Below are 16324 nucleotides of genomic sequence, written 5' to 3'. Positions count from 1 at the left end.
ACGTTGTTGTAGGTCCTTTTCGTGATTCCAGTCATGCTTCTTTGTTTTTGGAGCTTCTCTAGTCATGATTGTCTTATAGGCAACACATTGAGCTGCCTTGTGACCAAAGTTTATATGGCAAGAGAAACATTGGCCATTGAAGTAACTCCTGCGATTATCAAATCTATCAACCAACCGATTGTAGTTTCTACTGACATCCATTCTTGAGGCAAATTGGGAAGATTTTACCCGTGGCTGGTTGTAGCTTCTGTTTGCCCTTAAGGTAGATTTCCCCTGATTTACCTGATGATTTCTATTAGGCCTTTGCTCACTCCTCCTTGCTGCATCAAGATAACTTTTGGAGGTGGATGCTTGAGAAGTTTCTCCATTATATCCTAGACCTGTCTTGATTAGTGGAGAATGCTGCACATTGATAATCTCATCCAGAGTTTGAGATCCTTTAACAAATTTAAGATTAATAGCTTTTGTCTTCTCAATCTCTTTTCTAAGACCAACAATTTCACATTCCAACTTTTCATGATGTTTTTCCCTTTCAGCCAGTTGACATTGCAGAGAATCAATAATCACATTTTTCTCTTCTAAACAAATTTTGAGATTAGAAATCTCTTCATAAAGACCTTCTTCATCTATAGCATCCATGTAATCATCATCTTCAAAATCCATTACAATTTTATAATTATTACCTCGTTCATCTTCGTCACTATTTGAAAGTCCATCACTATCTTCATGAGTGTAATAGCTTTTCTTATTTGCATTCTGTTTCTTGTTCCATCTAACAGGTTCCTTCCCCTTGTCAATCTTATCCTTATGAGGACATTTGGCAGCATAGTGACCGACTCTTCTAGAAGCAAAGCATTTGAAAGGTAACTTACCTCGGAACCGTCCAGCACCCCATTGAAGATTTCTGACAAAATTTGATTCTTCTTCTTCTTCTGACATGCGTCCTAACTCATAGTACTCTCCTTTGCCTGAAGCCTTGAAGGCAGCTTCTCTCCTGTCTGATGGACCTCCTTTCCTCATTTCATAAGCAGTTAGAATTCCGTGCAGCTATGACATTTTGAGGTTTTGTAGATTCTCTTTTTCTTCTATTGCAGAAACTTTAGATTGAAACCTAGGGGACAAAGATCTTAGAACTTTTTCAACCACAAAAACCTCTTTTATTTCTTCACCCAAGTTTTTCATACAATTAACAATCTCATCTACATGAAGAAAATAGTTAGCCACACTTTCATCATTGTACATTATGAGATTTTCATACTGAATTTTGAGGGTTTGAAGTTTTGCTCGTTTTACCAAATCATCTCCTTCATAGCCTAGAACAATCTTGTCCCATATTTCTTTTGCAGATTTATACTGCATAACCTTGACAAATTTTGATTGAGATAGACATCCTAATAGAGTATTGACCACCTTTGCATTTGTTTCATATTTCTTCTTCTCAGCCGGATCTGTAGGAGTTGCTGATGGAAAAGTATACCCTGTATCTATGATATCCCAGACTTCTGTACCAAGAGATTGAAGATAGGAAGTAACTCTTACGTTCCAATATACAAAGATTGTCCCATCAAAAACTGGTGGCCTGATTGATGCTTCCCTCTCATAGTTGCTCATGATGAAAGATCTTCCTTCAAGCGATCAAGCTTCTTCTGAAGGACCTGCTCTGATACCAATTGTTGGAAATAATACTGAGAGGGGGGTGAATCAGTATTATTAAATTCTTTTCAATATACCTTCCAGATTTATACTTTAATTTATTCTTCAGATATTGATCATTAACTTGTATGTCAGTACCATATAATAATGAACAAGATAAAGGAAAAACAGATAGTCACACCAAAGAACACCAGATATAAGGTGGAAACCCAATGTGCGTGAAAACCACCTACTGCAATATGTCTCTATCTTCTTTCAATTAGAAACTTCCTTTACAATGATTTTGTACTGGTGCAGTCCTTTACCAGTACGTAGGCTGCAACCTTTAGAGAGCTACAACTCTCTCTCATTTTCCAGTCTCTCCTAGAAGGGAGCTACAACCCCCTTTGCTCTTCTACTTCTTTAAGGACCACGTTTCATTAATTTTCAAACTGGATCCAAGAACATCAAATAATCATCAAGTACATGTGAAACAACCAATCTCCTTATACAATCAAACCAATAAACCACGCAACTTCTCAGAATGTTGTAAACAGAAAACCAATACCAGTAATCTAAACCCAGAACTCTGCAACAATAGATAAAAGGAAGCCAACAAATATTTCAAGAAATGTCTGCAACTTCACCAATATAAACCTGCGGATATCCGCAGCTCTTCTGTGCCTAAACTGCGCAGATCCGCACCTGGTCCTTCTTCTGATCTGCATACCTCCGCACCTACTCCTTCCGCTGCACTGCGCACCTCAGCTCATATCTGCACCTGCACTGTCTATTTGACAGCGTACCCCCGCACTGGTCCTTCTGTACCTCTGCGTACCTTCGCACTGTGATTTCTGCTGCTCTGCGTACCTCGCACTAGCGCCTTCTGCTTCCTTGCGTACCCCCGCAACTGCTCCTTCTGCTGCGCTACATACCTCCTCACCTACGCCATGGATCACCTGTGGACCTCTGAATAGAGCCAAATTAACAGTCCTCCAATGTACCACCGACTGTCAAATCCATAGATCTGATCATGCGCCCAAGAGATCACGACCTATCAACAGATCCACCTTACACTTTACAGATTTCACCTTGATTTAGATCTAGCTTTTTAAACCGATTACCCAAAATTTCAGATCTTAAGATATTCAAATTTCACAAGTGACTAGCCAAGTGATCTCCTTTCCTTTTTATAGGCAAGCCCTTATTCAAACCATGGGACAAAACCATCGAAAACCAATACAAGGGATCCAAACCGGGGTTCAATAATTTAGATCCTATACCACAGCCCAAAACCATAGGATCATGAACGACGGGCTAAATTCCAAGGGCCAAACATAAGAAACCCCACGTGAGCGCGCTTCTCTGCATTGGAGTGAGTGAACTGGGGTCCGCACCTTCTGAACGGATAACCTGCGGGTATGTCTGCACTTCTTGGTCAGCAAACCTATGGGTCCGCACCTTTTGAATGTTGCACCTGCGAACCTCTTATTTTCCATCATTTTGAGAGCCTGAACAGAGTTTTGCCACTTGAGTGAGTTGCCATCAAGTACAACACCTGTAGCATAGCGCCAAACCTGAATCATAATGCCAACATGGAGTTGTGTTTGGGAGTCCATACATGTACATACACAATGAAATATTCATGAGGAGAGTCAATTAGTACTGACTCTTTAAGGATGGAAAATCGTTCATCATCAACATGCACAAAGGAAAGTTGAAAATTTCACTCATAAGTTCCAATCAAGCGAGGAAATTGATTAGTTCCATAAAGAAATGTGTTTTATTATTTTTAAGACAAATTTAGTTTGAAGAGTCAATAAGAGACAAGGCACCCCTAAAGGGGTGTACTAAGAAACAAAAATAATAATTGGAGGAGTTGTTACAGGCATATAGGGATATGTTCTGAGAGTCTGAAGGGTTACCACCTAAGAGAGAAGTGGAGTATAAGATCTAGCTATTTCCGGACTCCCCCCATTGCCAAATATTAGGCTGTACAGATAGTTTGTTATAAAAGAAATTGAGGTGAAAAAACACTTGCAATAGCTGCTAGAACAAGGTGTCATTTGACTGAGTACATCACCATGTGGGTCACCCATCATCATTATGCCAAAGAAGGATGGGACTTGGTGGATGTGTATAGATTATAGGGCGTTGAATAAAATCATGCTCAAGAAAAGATACCCCCTGCCCAAGATAGATGATCTACTAGATCAACGGCTACAAGAAAAGTACTTCACTAAGCTATACTTGAAGTCTCGATATCAACAGGTTTAAGTCAAAGACTAAGATACATGGAATACCACCTTCAAAACCAAGCAAGGCTTATATGAGTTGATAGTTATGCCATTTGGCCTATGTAATGCAAAAGCTACATTTATGAGATTAATGAATGATGTACTGTGCCCTTTTATATATTCATTTTTTATTGTCTATTTGGATGATATGTTGGTATATAGTGCTACCTCGGAGGAACATATTACACATTTGACGCAGGTGATGGAAACATTGAAGAAGCACCAACTACTATCAAATCTCAAGAAGTGTGAGTTTGCACAACAGTATTTGGTGTATCTCAAGTATGTGATCAGTGGAGGAGAACTAAAGATAGTCCTTCCAATATGGAGGCCATCATGAAATGGTCGGTTCCTACTAATGTTTCTAAGGTTAGGAGTTTCATTGGGGCATCACAATACCTAAGGAAATTCATAGTCTCATTTTCAGTGGTAATAGTGAGTGGAAAGAGTTTTGAGTGGGGAAAAGGTCAGCAAAGGGCTTTCAAGTATTTAAAGAAGAAGACCAGTCAAGCACCAATTCTGGCATTACCAAACATGTAGCCACCCTTTGAAGTGGATATAAGCGTGAATGGGTATGCTATGGGATTTTCCTTGATGTAGGAAGGAAGACCTATATGCTACCATTATAGAGTATTTCATTGGGTAGTCCTTAACTACCCTACCTATGACAAGGAGGTATATTCCATGGTGCAAGTTGTGAGGAAGTTGAAGCACTATTTGATGGGAAAGGAGACAATAATACACATATATCACCATCCATTATAGTACTTGTAGGTCTAGAGTAAGCTACAATAGACCATAAATTAGAACTGTATGGTTTTTTTATGGCAATTTCATTTTGGTGATCAAGTATAAGAAGGGAAACACAAAAAAATTAGACGACATGCTTTCGAGGCCACCCACATCAAGTATTATAGGTCTGGGGACTCATGCACATGGACCCATTTACCCGTGATGCATATATTGGCATATTTAGAGGATGAGGACTTCAAGGAGGTGTATCAGTAGTTGTAGAGTCAGATTCATGTGCATGATGGCAAAAACACCACTGACTACCACCTCCAATATGCGTTACTCTATAGGCTAGATAAGCTATTTGTTCCTAAAGGTGAGAGATTGCAACTTATTAAAGAGGCTCACACCTCCAATTTTGAAGGCATTTTGGTGTAGGTAAGATCATGGATAACTTGCAAAGGTATGTGTATTGGCCCAAGAAGCAAGTGCAGGTAGCTAGGTTCATAAGAGGATGCATGATTTGTTGTGCCAACAAGCCTAGAAACAAGAAACAGGGTCTAGATCCTCCCTTACATGTACCTACTTGTCCTTGGGAAAGTATTTCCATGGACTTTGTGGGACGTTTACTGACAACTAGGAAGGTACATGACTACCTATTCATGGTAGTTGACAGGTTCAACAAGATGTATGATTTGATGCTCTGTAAAATGACCATCAGCGAAAAGGAAGAAACAAACTCATTCTTTAGGTAGGTCTGGGTGCACTTTGGGATACCAAGTAGCATAATTTCAGACAGGGATACAAGACTTCTCAGTGAATTTTGGACTACATTGTGGGAGAAGATGGACATGAAGTTCAAGAGATCTACAACATTACATCCACAGATAGATGAAAAGATAGAAGTAGTCAACAAGACTTTGGTGCAACTTCTAAGGGGATACAACGAAAAGAATTTGAGGACCTAGGATGAAAATATGGTTTATATACAACATTCTTAGAAGATAACAGACCACACTTCTAGAGGAAACTCCCTATTTGAGATTTGTTTTTTATATTTCCCACCTTCACCTTTGGGTATTGCATATGGCTAGAAAGGAGGAGTGAGAGAAGATCTTATAGGAAATGATTTGAGGGATGAAAATCTTATAGAGAACATCAGTCAGATCTATCAATAGGTACAATACATATTACAAAATTCGTAGGAGAAGTATAAGGCCAGGCAAGATCGATAGAGAATAGAGAAATTGTTCAAGGAAGGAGACAGGGTATGACTACAGTTGAACAAAGAGAGGCTGTAGAAACCTAGTAAAAAAATTAAGGATTTGAGGTTTGGTCCCTTTGAGATATTGGAAAAGGATGGTGATAATTAGTATTGACTCAGTTTACCACCCTACATACACATTTACTCAATTGTGAATGTAGAGGATTTGAAACTCTATGAACCTTCCATGTTAGATTAGGAAGAGGAACACGTCCTATCTTATGTCGAGGATTTGGAACTAGATGCTCAGGAAGAGTTGATAGAATATACATTTTTGCAGAAGAGGTCTAGAACTACAAGATATGGGAAGCACGACCTTTGGTAGATTGGGTTGGAGGGACAACTTTCAAGAAAATCTAAATTGTAGGCCAGAGAGAAGGTGAAGGAAAACTTTCCTCATCTCATTTAGTAAAAGATTTTGGGGACCAAAAGCCTCCCAATATGGGTACGTGTGATTCGGATTTTATCACTATATTGTTATTCAAAAATATCAATGCATTTGGAGTGGAAAAGGTAGAGGAATCATCTCATGGGACCGTTTTTACCGGCAGGATCCAATTTGGGAAAACGAGGTCTAAAACCTTCCGGGAGCATTTTGAGGCATCAAATGACGTTTCTTGGGGGTAAATATTTCCTTCTTTAGCATTGCACCTTTTCATGTTTTTCTACACACAAAGATATTTCTAGTGGCACAAGAAGTGATTCAATCAGAGTTTGTATGCAAAATTTATGCCACTAAGAAGTTGACCTTCCTATTTTCACACCTATACTTAGGGAGGATGTCACGTAAACCGACATTATTCATGGAAAAGGGTCTAGCCACGTGTTTTTTATGTTAAAGACTCTAGAAGGGTCTATCTTTTAACTCTAGTTAAAATTTGATGTAGTCAGACTTAACCACTTGTAGGCTATCGAACAGTGTTATAACCAGGCCACTAGGAAGAAGAGGCATTCCATTCTTTCAATAGGATTTTGTTCCATTGTTGACAAAAGATAGCCAGGAGAGATAGGAGGTAGAGCACATAGAGAGGATTTGTGCACTGTAGCAACCTATAGGGCATAGGCATTACTTCTTTGTACCTGTAACCATATTTTCCAGACATAGAAAGACAATGAAGATTCCTCACCTTCCAGTTGGGTTTTCTCTCGAAAGGGTTTTCTAGAGCATATTTTGTGTCTTATGTGTGTGTGTGATCTTATTTTTTCGTTCTCCACTTTTTGAATAATGTCCATTCACATTCATGCACTAATTACAGTAAAATCTACATATTTAGAAATTAAATAAAACTGTAATAGTGTATAGTTCTCAATTTTTAGTATAATATTGTGACAAACTATCCAATAGAATATCCATGACAGTTTTACAAATCATATAAAAATATTGAAAGCAGCTTCCTAAGCACAAGATTTCATGAAGGATGTCTCATACAAGTTATAGTTTCGTTAACTCTAACGTTGATTAAACATAAAGTTAAGAGATATGAATGGCTTCCAGTATTGTGTTAGGTGGGCTTGGGAGAGTAAGTCTTTGACTAGAAAAAACATAACAATTTTTGTTGTTGAATATGCACACTTGAATGTAGGAAACCATGTATAAGGATCTCGAAATGACTTTCTAAGCATAATACTTGTGATTCCTATAACTAGAGAGGCTTATCTATATAACAACTAATGTTATAATGAGAGAAAAAAAGGTTTACATTGTTGAGCCTGATGTTCAAAACCCATAGAGATATGTGCCTTGAGGCATGAATAATGTGACTTATAGTTGAGTTCCCTCTTTAATAATAGAAAGGGGCTTTTTATACTTCATAATAATAATAATAATTATGATGTGCGTTTAGCTATGCTTCCGTGGTATAATGATGGAAGCAATTCATTGTCTTTTCAAATTTGCAATGATAATTTTTCCATCTTATCCTAAAGTCCTTAGAGAGACATGTTTTAGTAGTTATTGTTATTTTAACTTTTCTACAACACAATTTTAGTAGAATCTATAACTAGATTTTTAAAATGAGTGTGAGGGAAAATATGTCTCCCATTAAAGTTAAAAAATGAAAAAATCTTATTAATTATATATTAGATAAGAAAATGCACATGAAAGTAGCACCAAGGTACATGAATCTAAAAGAAAATATTTAAGAATATGATTTAAACAACAATCAATTTTATTATCAATTGTGGCCACAGTGGATATATCAAAGGCCTCAACAAACCCCTTGTTGAAAAACTTGGCAACTCCTCAGATGTGTGAGCATGCACCATTTAATTTCTACTTTTATTCTAATTGAAAAGATTAGTTACAAATTTCATTTTGATGCATTTATTTTCATGAGGGTCAGCCTGTAAAATGAAGGCATATTCATTCATTTTCTCCTTTTCTCTTTTTTTTTTCATCCTTGATTTTACACCTTTAGTTTCTATTATTAGGAAAAAATGGTACACTCAATTGTACACAACAGAAAGCACTCAAAGTAAGTAAGAAGCATGTACATAAGACACATTTGGAGTTGTAAATATTATGAAAAGAAAAAATAAAATTTTTTTCCTAAATTTGATTTAAAAAATCAACCCTCGCTGGTGCTCCAAAGACATTTAATTGTACCCTTGCAACTGTTTCTTCCTTTGTCGTGAGGGTTACGAAAAGCCTAGTTAGCACCTCGAGGGGTGCACATGCTTGAAAAACACTCAAACTCTTGACATGATGGGATTACCATTCAAGGCTTTAGCCCAAACAAGCCTTAATAGTAGGAGGATGGAAGCTCTCATCTCATTTATGAGCCAAACAACCTCATTGATGAGCCAAAGGAGGGGGAGTGTGTTCAAAAAATATATAAATGCAAGAGCATGGAGAGTAAAAAAAAGAAGAAGTTGTTCATTTTTATGATGCAAAATTGCTCCAAAAGAATCAAGCATACCAATTCTAAGAGGATTCCACCATTCGAGAGAGTTTTTTTTGCTTCTTTGAGAGAGAAAGAGCTTTTAAAAGAGATAGATAAGGGTAAATCCTTATTGAGAGTTTTTGAGCACCATTTCTCAATCAACTCTCTTCAAGTGTCTTTGAAATTCAATTGTAACTCTTCCACTGCCAACGACCAATAAAGAGGACCCTATTCCTACTCCTTTGTTGATTTTTTTCTTCATTAAGCTTGTCTTAAGTTATTTTATTTTAGTTTAGTTTTAATTTTGTTTCTGCATTGTTTTCACTCAATTAAAAGCTTTGTTAGTCCATTTTTAATCCTAACATCATTCATTGTTTGTATGTCTTCTTTTAGGAAGCAACCAAATACAAGGAAGGTGGATTTGGGACTCATATGCTACTAATTACACCAAATATGGAGTTCAATGTGAAAGTTGTGAATGAATTATAACCTAAAAGACAACACCACAAGTGAAAGCATCTTCATATAATAAAATATATACTGGAAGTACTAAAGAAGATGTATCCAAAAATATAGGAAGGCACGCCTTATGAGTACTCTGAGTATGAAACATGCCCAAAAATGTAAACTTTTGATGTATTGAAAGGAGGGTAATATGTAGTTGACGACAATGTCCTGAACCCAATACCAATGATGGTTTAACAAGAGAAGCTCATGGGCTCTAGTATGGGCATCTAAAAGAATGGTGAAAATGGCATATATAAGGGCAATGGGGCCCACATTGCACCTCATTTGTAATTTATGATGTGGCACTTAGTGTGGAGCCTTGAGATCATTTCTACATTTGTGGTCAGTGAGAGTGTCCTTTCATCGTGTGAGGAGAGCGAGGTCAGATGTTCTAAAACCCCCTTTGTGAATTCATTAGTTTTTAGGGTAGATAGAACCATCCATGTGTAGCTTATTAATTTAGAGTTGATTGCTTCCACTTTAAATGGGTAGAGTGGGTGCTTCTTTTTTCTTATAAGGTAGGCACCAGACCATGTGTCTATTTGGTGCTCCATGATGGTAGGGCTAATATCAGGAATTTCAAAATACAAACATGTAAAGACATAAGAGGGATTTGTAGGAGGAAACTTCTTTAGGTGAGCATGCTTCCCATAGAGAGCTCTATTCAACAGTGATGGACTTGATTGAGATATATACCTTAATGGTGGGTCAGATATTGGACATGTTCCTTTCTTCAAATGTGTCTAGCACTGGAATCAAGTTTTTGAACCAATCTAACTAGCACTTGGGAAAGAAATATTTGGTTTCCACCTTTTAAATGGTAATAACTAGTGCATCAGTAGGTGTAAATGTTTTTTTTGGAGGAAGCAAGAGAAATGATGCATGGCATCGCATGTACATTTTGGTTTCATCAAGGCTTCAAGGATTTCCTTGTCAGAATGAAAGAGGATAAAAAAAGTTGGTGAATGGGGAGATGGGTCATGAAGTATGAGTTGGCATCTGGAAGTGCTAGTTGATAAGAAATGGAATGATTCTATACTTTTTTTCGTATAGCGAAGAGATTTTGAAAACACATATATGGGTTGAGATCATGCAGTCATAGGTGGTGTAATATTTGAAATGGGTGAAGAGATATTGACACCATGGAATGATGATAATATGACATTAACCATGGTTCCAACAGAGGAAGAAATGAGGAAAACATGGTGTTATATATCATCATCACTAGAAGGGGGGACTATCTCCCTAATCGTCACATGAGGATGAATGGGAAAATATTTTTAGGAGGGTATCGACATCCTAGGAACCAAAGAAGATGAGTCATATTCTCTACAATGAAACTCTTGTGGGTTTTTGTGCGGCGACCACTGCGATATGGTAACTTGCCAAAATATCTAAAGAAGTAGACGTGTGGATGAGGTGTGGGAAGTGTTGGTGCAAATATCACATGGGTGTAAAGCATATGTTGCAACTTCTAACACTATGTTGTAGATATTCTGTAGTGCAACCTGACTCATTACTCCTAATTGTGAGTTGGGGGAAACATCCAAAGGTGACATTCCCATAATGGGTCTATGCCACTGGTCAATCTAGGATTTATTAGATGTGGGGAGAAGAATAGATGAGTCCACATTAGTTTATCTCAACACAGACCATTCCTATCTAAGCCTACGGAATCGAGGGTAATGGCATGTGTGGTGTGCATGTTGTGTGCAAATACAACAATTATGGTATTTGCGGCTTGACTTATTTTTATGCCCAAGTTGATGGGTTGAGAAAGAATAATGAATAAAATATACAATTTTTTTCAATTTTGGACAATTATTGATCAAATTTCCTTGTTCATCGCATAGGTGACATGAGGGGGTTGGTTTTGAAGCATTTTGGCTTGTCTTTTTCTTCTTCATCCCAGTGGGGACTCACATAGAATGGGTGGTATGATGGTGAGAAGCACATGGGTGTGCTACCCATAGGGTTTCTTCCTCAAAGACAGAATAAATGGTTTGAGGTACATACTTATTAGTCGAGGGGTGGGAAACAATGGGGAGAGCATGATAGCTTGATTAAGATCCATCAATGCATCTCGATATCGAGGGAGATTGGGATAACTAAGAGTATAATGTTTCTGCTATGCAAAATTGGCTTAAGGGTGGTTGGTGCATAATCCCTTGTTGCGATACACGATGTCCTTCTATCCCGGGAGGGAGGGTGAAGCTAAGGGTTCCCTTGAGGCATGAAGAAGGGCCATCAACTCTTCCAATAATGATAATTGGCTAGTAAAGTGCCCTGTATCACACAATGCACCTGGGGGAGGTACCCTAGGAGAAGAGGTAGTTGGGATGCCATTCTTCTTAGGATTTAGTTTATCCTTTTTGGTGGTTATCTCTTGTGTCGATGTTGGTGCTTAAACAATAAGGTTTCCTAAATAATATTTGAGTTAACCAGTCTAGTAGATGTGATGCCTGAGCTTGTCAACATGGATTAGGGTTCCAAATAACAAGCATGCATCGCAAGAGCCATATTTGGCGTAGAAAATCATGTAGAATCACAAGATAATGTAATTTTCTAAAGCAAGAGACAAGAATCTACTTATACTCTTTACAACAGAAACCCATAAACATCGAGCAAAAAATAATCAATAGAGGAGGAGAATCAAAGGCACATAACAAAATAAATATTCAGGGAAAGCCACAGCTCAAAACCCCACTATGTTTTTTGTATTAATCCAGAAAAGCAAGATAAAATTACAATGTTTTTTATCTCTAGAAAAATCCCACCACTCAGCAAGTTCAATCTCCAACTCATAAGAAATCTCAATGCCAAATCTTAGCCTCTTCACAATGTCTCCAAGTCTCTATTCCAATGTGTAATTCCTATGGAGGATAGCTTGTATTTAAAGGGAAATAAAGCCTCTAAAAATTGTGCAACCCCTTAAGAATCAGTTCCTGAATGCATGCACGGTTAGTGCAACTCAGAAAAATATAAAACAAATAGCACACTATCCCTACACTCTAGTATCAAATGGGTCTTTCTCTGATTTGACATGCATGAGTTTCTGATGAGTAAATATTCAGTTAACTAGAGTCGCACTCGCAAAGTTCATTAGTGACACTAGTGACAATTAACTCACTATTGGTTCTCTCAATAAGTTTGAGAACTAATTTAACTGAACTGACTCATGAAACTGAGTCTTCTTTTTTACAAGTCACAATTAACTCATACTAGACTCCTACAAAATAGGGATATCATACACATGATGACAGAAAGACTTCCAACTCAAATTTCCTAAGTTAAGTAAGTTTAATAAACTTAATTTAACTATTTTAGGTTTCTATGAGAATAGAATTCGAATTTAATTTCCAATTTAATTCAAGGACAAATTAAACTGGACTCTCTTGTTACCATTTCTGAACACTCCTTCTCAACAAGAAAGCGATTATCAACTACCCCATTCTTATCTTTGTGAAACTCGAATTTACATATTGACAATGCCTTTGTCAAGATGTCAACATATTTCTCCTTTGTGGGAATGTAATCTAACAACACAATCTCCCTTAATACATAATCTCTAAGATGATGATACCAAATATCAATATGCTTGGACCGATTATGAAAAACTAGATTTTCAGAGAGTTTGATACAACTCTAATTATCATAGTAAATCACTGTCGAATCCATCTGTTGAGCAAAGAAACCAACCACGATATTCCTGATCCAGATAGACTCACATGCTGCCTAACTTGCAGCCATGTACTCTGCCTCACAAAACTAAGTGAAATTGATCTTTGTTTCCTGTTGTACCAAGAAATTATCATTGACCCAATATTGGAGATCTCTCCTGATGTGCTCTTCCTATCGGATGGACTCCCTGCCCAATTTACATCGATGAAACCTTGAGTCTTCACTCCCTCTGTCCATTTGTACCATAACCCAAACTAAGTAGTGCCGCTAGGGTATCTTAATACATGCTTTGCCAACTTCCAATACAACTTGGTAAGCCTAACCATCGCTTGAGTAAGATGGTTAACTACATAGCACATATCTGGTCATGTGTTCACCAAGTACATGAGTGAACCCACAAGTTGCCTATAAATAATAGCTTTCACTACTTCCCCTGAATTAGCATCCTCCTTCCTCCAGTTACCAGCTAGAGGAGTCTCCATGGGTTTACTACTCTCCATGCGTAATCTCCTGAGTATCTCCTTGGCATACTTTCCATGAGATACAGACAAATCCCCATCTCCTTGCCATACCTCCATGCCAAGAAAGTAATGCATGAGCCCCATGTCCTTCATCTAAAACTATTTTGCAAGCTCCTCCTTGAAATATTTGATGCGCTTCTCATCACATGTCAGTATAATATCATCTACATAAAGTATAATGATCAACAACTTAGCTTCCACCACTATGTGATACAGGTTCACATCCACTTCACTCTTCATGAAGCCTAACCCAGTGAAGTAGTTATCTATCCCGGTGCACCAAGCACAGGGTCCTTGCTTTAGCCCATACAATGCTCTCTTAAGTCGGCACACAAGTGACTCATGATCCAAGGTTTCATAACCTTCAGGCTGCTCTATGTAGACTTCTTCACCAATCATGCCATTGAGGAAGGTAGGCTTCACATCCATCTGAAGCATCTTCCAACCCATCTGTATTGATAGTTGCAAAATAGATCTGATTGATGAGTACCTTGCAATAAGATTAAAGGTCTCATCATAGTCAATCCCCTCTACCTATGAAAAGCCATGGGCCACAAATATGGCCTTATGCTTCTCCACACTACCATCTTTAGCTTACTTTACCTTGTAAATCCAACGGTAGCTCACAACTGACTTGTGCTCCGGTCTTGGGACCACATCCCAAACACTATTTTGTACTATGGATTCATACTCCTCCACCATAGCATCAACCCAAACCAGTTGTTGCATAACTTCCTGAAAGGAAGATGGCTCTGTCACAACACATGCACTGATAAGTGCCCTGTATCCAGTGTACCTCTTTGGTGATCTCCTCTGTCTGCGCTGAGAAGACGGTGATCCCACATTGTCATGTGCATCATCCAAAAATCTATCAGTGTCTCTAGTGCACTTTCTTTTGTCTCTGGAAGACTCTTCCTAAGTGGATGTCTCCACTCTCTGAACCTCTGCATGTGGTTTCTCCACATCAATATGAGGCCCCTCAACCTTAGGAGCTAAAAGATCATCATCCACATATAGTTCAAGCTCCCTCTCAAGGGATACTCACATGGACTTCTCCTCATCGAAACTAATATTCCTGCGAATCACTATCATCTAACTGGTTGACATGTAGACCTGATAGTTGTGGGGTGTATCAATGTACCCCACAAAGATCCTGAAATCTACTATTGGCTGGAGCTTCTTCCATCCATATTTGGTCACATGGAAATAAATCGATGATCTAAAAATCCTGAAGTGACCAACATCTGGCCTCTTATCGAATAAGACTCCTATGGTGTCGTCATCTCAAGTATCCGATGTGGGATACAGTTCTGAACATAAACCATTGTGTTTCATGCCTCAACCCACAAGTGTAGTGGTAGGTCCTGATCATGCAACATCACCCTTGCTGCCCCTACTATGCTCTTGTTCTTCCTCTCGACAACCTTGTTCTATTGAGGGCTATGGGGTGTCATCAACTCTTGTTTAATCCCTTCTGATGCACAAAAGTTCTTAAACTCATTGGATACATACTCACCATCATTATCACTTTGTAGAGATTTAACCTTCTTTCCATACTCTTTCTCTACCAATGCTTTGAACTCACAATTTTTTTTAAAGTTTGATCCTTTTTTCTGCATAAAAAATACCCAGTATTTACAAGAATAGTCATCAACAAATATAACATAATACATGTGTTTGGTTGTGGATGCTGTCGAGAATGGTACACACACATCTGAATGGAACCTCTTCAGAATAGACTCTGCTCAACTATCTCTGTCTTGAAAGGAAGTCTTGGTTTATTTTTCCAAAGTACAACTCTTGCATGTATCAACTTTCTCAAGTGTACCTTTGGGAAGACCAGTAGAGATTTTCTGCAATATCTTCAAAGCCCCATGATGCAAGTGGCCCAATCACCTGTGACATAACTCGTTGATGTCTTGACTCAACATATTTTCTGCTTTTGAACTCAAAGAAACACAATCCTCTACCTCTATCTTTTAGAGATTCTAAACTTGAATCCCTATCTTCTTTACTTGACCCATGGCTATGCATTGAAGGAATGCCTCTCCTTTCTAAAATATCACATCATAGCCTCTACCCTCAAGCATGGCAGTGGATACCAAGTTATTCATCAGTTTGGGTACATGCATAACATTCTTCAAGGTGAGTGGAGCCACATGCTCCCTCTAAAGAGTAATATTTCCCACACTAGTAACACTATACTTATCTTAATCACCCATCTTGATATGCATCTTGGGATATTTCTCCTCCAATTTACTGAATAACTCTTTGTCGCCAGCCATGTGGAAAGAAGCTCCACTGTCTAAGAACCATACAGTTCCCATCATTGAAGACACCATGCATGCAGTGAGGGAAAATTCCAATTCAAATTGGGAGGCCAAAGCCGCACCCACTGCTCCTCTTGAGGACTTCTCCTTGGACTTATTCAATGGACAATTTGTATCAAAGTGTCCCATCTTGTGACAATTAAAGAATTTAACTTTCATCATTTTCTTCTTCTTACCTCCATGACAAGAATCTAATTTGGAATGGGAAAGTGTACCTTTCCCTTTCCTCACCTTAATCGCTAAGGCACAATTATCTTCATCGTCAGTCTTTGATGAAGAGCCATCCTTGGTGTTCCTCCTGATCTCATCCTTCATCAAATCCAACAATTTTCATTCCAAATTTGGAAGCTTCTCCCGACCATTGACAGAGTCCTAATAACTATGCCAAGTCTTTGGGAATCCAAGAAGAGCAAGGCTCACTATATCCTCCTTGGCAACCATGATTCCAACACTTCCAAGTTCATCCTGAAATTGAGTG

This window comes from Pinus tabuliformis, chromosome Q, assembly GCF_031772625.1.
Source record: "Pinus tabuliformis cultivar Carrire ecotype Pingquan chromosome Q, CPIR1, whole genome shotgun sequence".
Lineage (NCBI taxonomy): Eukaryota > Viridiplantae > Streptophyta > Pinopsida > Pinales > Pinaceae > Pinus > Pinus tabuliformis.
The sequence above is the reverse complement of the archived record's forward strand: the minus strand, read 5'-3'. Positions refer to the sequence as shown.